Source organism: Lissotriton helveticus, chromosome 8 (assembly GCF_964261635.1).
Source record: "Lissotriton helveticus chromosome 8, aLisHel1.1, whole genome shotgun sequence".
NCBI lineage: Eukaryota > Metazoa > Chordata > Amphibia > Caudata > Salamandridae > Lissotriton > Lissotriton helveticus.
The window spans coordinates 51,362,037-51,367,036 of record NC_136069.1 but is presented as its reverse complement, the minus strand read 5'-3'; positions in this window follow the sequence as shown (position 1 = coordinate 51,367,036).

The following is a 5,000-nucleotide window of genomic DNA, read 5'->3' as shown; positions in this document are numbered from 1 at the left end:
GTCCTGTATCATTCAGCAGTTAACTTGTGCAATGGGTAAATAGCGTTTTTGGGATCCGGGTTAGGTAGCGTTTTTTTAACTCGGAATGGACTAGCACTATATTACCCAGACGTATGTGGCCTGAGTAGGTAAGCAACGTCATCTGACTACTGACATCTGTGTTCAAGGGGAAGTTGAAGGTAATGCAGAGAAGAGTTTACATTACAAAAAAGCATGAAATGGGAAACATTCATAGTCTAACCTGAAGGCAAGAAATGTTGAAGCAAGTTTAGAAGGAGGACACAAAGCAAAGTCTATGTTAAATTGCTTCTGTTGTATATCAGTTGGAAAGAATTTGATGAATAGAGAAAAAAGTACTACAGCTGATTCCAAGACCTATTTTGTTAGAAGAAAGGAACCTCTCAACTGTGCCGAAAGACGGGATTAAACCAGGGACCTTTAGATCTTCAGTCTAACGCTCTCCCAACTGAGCTATTTCGGCCTGCTTCTAGCTGAGGTCTTCATACTTTGATTTGAACCATTCAACAAACAAGATGCATGACCTGGATATTTACCCTTATATGTTAGAGATATGTTTTAAGGAGTCCTGTATCATTCAGCAGTTAACTTGTGCAATGGGTAAATAGAGTTTTGGGATCCGGGTTAGGTAGCGTTTTTTTAACTCTGAATGGACTAGCACTATATTACCCAGACGTATTTGGCCTGAGTAGGTAAGCAATGTCATCTGACTACTGACATCTGTGTTCAAGGGGAAGTTGAAGGTAAGGCAGACAAGAGGTTACTTTACAAAAAAGCATGAAATGGGAAACATTCATAGTCTAACCTGAAGGCAAGAAATGTGGAAGCAAGTTTAGAATGAGGACAGAAAGCAAAGTCTATGTTAAATTACTTGTGTTGTATATCAGTTGGAAAAAATTTGATGAATAGAGAAAAAAGTACTGCAGCTGATTCCAAGACCTCTTTTGTCAGAAGCAAGGAACCTCTCAACTGTGCCGAAACCCGGGATTGAACCAGGCACCTTCAGATCTTCAGTCTAACGCTCTCCCAAATGAGCTATTTCGGCCTGCTGCTATCTGTGGTCTTCATACTTTGATTTGAACCATTCAATAAACTAGATGCATGACCTGGATATTTACCCTTATATGTTAGAGATATGTTTTAAGGAGTCCTGTATCATTCAGCAGTTAACTTGTGCAATGGGTAAATAGCGTTTTTGGGATCCGGGTTAGGTAGCGTTTTTTTTAACTCGGAATGGACTAGCACTATATTACCCAGACGTATGTGGCCTGAGTAGGTAAGCAACGTCATCTGACTACTGACATCTGTGTTCAAGGGGAAGTTGAAGGTAATGCAGACAAGAGTTTACATTACAAAAAAGCATGAAATGGGAAACATTCATAGTCTAACCTGAAGGCAAGAAATGTGGAAGCAAGTTTAGAAGGAGGACACAAAGCAAAGTCTATGTTAAATTGCTTGTGTTGTATATCAGTTGGAAAGAATTTGATGAATAGAGAAAAAAGTACTACAGCTGATTCCAAGACATATTTTGTTAGAAGCAAGGAACCTCTCAACTGTGCCGAAACCCGGGATTGAACCAGGGACCTACAGATCTTCAGTCTAACGCTCTCCCAAATGAGCTATTTCGGCCTGCTGCTATCTGTGGTCTTCATACTTTGATTTGAACCATTCAATAAACTAGATGCATGACCTGGATATTTACCCTTATATGTTAGAGATATGTTTTAAGGAGTCCTGTATCATTCAGCAGTTAACTTGTGCAATGGGTAAATAGCGTTTTTGGGATCCGGGTTAGGTAGCGTTTTTTTTAACTCGGAATGGACTAGCACTATATTACCCAGACGTATGTGGCCTGAGTAGGTAAGCAACGTCATCTGACTACTGACATCTGTGTTCAAGGGGAAGTTGAAGGTAATGCAGACAAGAGTTTACATTACAAAAAAGCATGAAATGGGAAACATTCATAGTCTAACCTGAAGGCAAGAAATGTGGAAGCAAGTTTAGAAGGAGGACACAAAGCAAAGTCTATGTTAAATTGCTTGTGTTGTATATCAGTTGGAAAGAATTTGATGAATAGAGAAAAAAGTACTACAGCTGATTCCAAGACATATTTTGTTAGAAGCAAGGAACCTCTCAACTGTGCCGAAACCCGGGATTGAACCAGGGACCTACAGATCTTCAGTCTAACGCTCTCCCAACTGAGCTATTTCGGCCTACTGCTAGCTGTGGTCTTCATACTTTGATTTGAACCATTCAACAAACAAGATGCATGACCTGGATATTTACCCTTATATGTTAGAGATATGTTTTAAGGAGTCCTGTATCATTCAGCAGTTAACTTGTGCAATGGGTAAATAGCGTTTTTGGGATCCGGGTTAGGTAGCGTTTTTTTAACTCTGAATGGACTAGCACTATATTACCCAGACGTATTTGGCCTGAGTAGGTAAGCAATGTCATCTGACTACTGACATCTGTGTTCAAGGGGAAGTTGAAGGTAAGGCAGACAAGAGGTTACTTTACAAAAAAGCATGAAATGGGAAACATTCATAGTCTAACCTGAAGGCAAGAAATGTGGAAGCAAGTTTAGAATGAGGACAGAAAGCAAAGTCTATGTTAAATTACTTGTGTATTATATCAGTTGGAAAAAATTTGATGAATAGAGAAAAAAGTACTGCAGCTGATTCCAAGACCTCTTTTGTCAGAAGCAAGGAACCTCTCAACTGTGCCGAAACCCGGGATTGAACCAGGCACCTTCAGATTTTCAGTCTAACGCTCTCCCAAATGAGCTATTTCGGGCTGCTGCTATCTGTCGTCTTCATACTTTGATTTGAACCATTCAATAAACTAGATGCATGACCTGGATATTTACCCTTATATGTTAGAGATATGTTTTAAGGAGTCCTGTATCATTCAGCAGTTAACTTGTGCAATGGGTAAATAGCGTTTTTGGGATCCGGGTTAGGTAGCGTTTTTTTTAACTCGGACTGGACTAGCACTATATTACCCAGACGTATGTGGCCTGAGTAGGTAAGCAACGTCATCTGACTACTGACATCTGTGTTCAAGGGGAAGTTGAAGGTAATGCAGACAAGAGTTTACATTACAAAAAAGCATGAAATGGGAAACATTCATAGTCTAACCTGAAGGCAAGAAATGTGGAGGCAAGTTTAGAAGAAGGACACAAAGCAAAGTCTATGTTAAATTGCTTGTGTTGTATATCAGTTGGAAAGAATTTGATGAATAGAGAAAAAAGTACTACAGCTGATTCCAAGACCTATTTTGTTAGAAGAAAGGAACCTCTCAACTGTGCCGAAACACGGGATTGAACCAGGGACCTTTAGATCTTCAGTCTAACGCTCTCCCAACTGAGCTATTTCGGCCTGCTGCTAGCTGAGGTCTTCATACTTTGATTTGAACCATTCAACAAACAAGATGCATGACCTGGATATTTACCCTTATATGTTAGAGATATGTTTTAAGGAGTCCTGTATCATTCAGCAGTTAACTTGTGCAATGGGTAAATAGAGTTTTGGGATCCGGGTTAGGTAGCGTTTTTTTAACTCTGAATGGACTAGCACTATATTACCCAGACGTATTTGGCCTGAGTAGGTAAGCAATGTCATCTGACTACTGACATCTGTGTTCAAGGGGAAGTTGAAGGTAAGGCAGACAAGAGGTTACTATACAAAAAAGCATGAAATGGGAAACATTCATAGTCTAACCTGAAGGCAAGAAATGTGGAAGCAAGCTTAGAATGAGGACAGAAAGCAAAGTCTATGTTAAATTGCTTGTGTTGTATATCAGTTGGAAAAAATTTGATGGATAGAGAAAAAAGTACTGCAGCAGATTCCAAGACCTCTTTTGTCTGAAGCAAGGCACCTCTCAACTGTGCCGAAACCCAGGATTGAACCAGGGACCTTCAGATCTTCAGTCTAACGCTCTCCCAACTGAGCTATTTCGGCCTGCTGCAATCTGTGGTCTTCATACTTTGATTTGAACCATTCAATAAACTAGATGCATGACCTGGATATTTACCCTTATATGTTAGAGATATGTTTTAAGGAGTCCTGTATCATTCAGCAGTTAACTTGTGCAATGGGTAAATAGCGTTTTTGGGATCCGGGTTAGGTAGCGTTTTTTTAACTCTGAATGGACTAGCACTATATTACCCAGACGTATTTGGCCTGAGTAGGTAAGCAATGTCATCTGACTACTGACATCTGTGTTCAAGGGGAAGTTGAAGGTAAGGCAGACAAGAGGTTACTTTACAAAAAAGCATGAAATGGGAAACATTCATAGTCTAACCTGAAGGCAAGAAATGTGGAAGCAAGTTTAGAATGAGGACAGAAAGCAAAGTCTATGTTAAATTACTTGTGTTGTATATCAGTTGGAAAAAATTTGATGAATAGAGAAAAAAGTACTGCAGCTGATTCAAAGACCTCTTTTGTCAGAAGCAAGGAACCTCTCAACTGTGCCAAAACCCAGGATTGAACCAGGCACCTTCAGATCTTCAGTCTAACACTCTCCCAACTGAGCTATTTCAGCCTGCTGCTAGCTGTGGTCTTCATACTTTGATTTGAACCATTCAACAAACTAGATGCATGACCTGGATATTTACCCTTATATGTTAGAGATATGTTTTAAGGAGTCCTGTATCATTCAGCAGTTAACTTGTGCAATGGGTAAATAGCGTTTTTGGGATCCGGGTTAGGTAGCGTTTTTTTAACTCGGAATGGACTAGCACTATATTACCCAGACGTATGTGGCCTGAGTAGGTAAGCAACGTCATCTGACTACTGACATCTGTGTTCAAGGGGAAGTTGAAGGTAATGCAGACAAGAGTTTACATTACAAAAAAGCCTGAAATGGGAAACATTCATAGTCTAACCTGAAGGCAAGAAATGTGGAAGCAAGTTTAGAAGGAGGACACAAAGCAAAGTCTATGTTAAATTGCTTGTGTTGTATATCAGTTGGAAAGAATT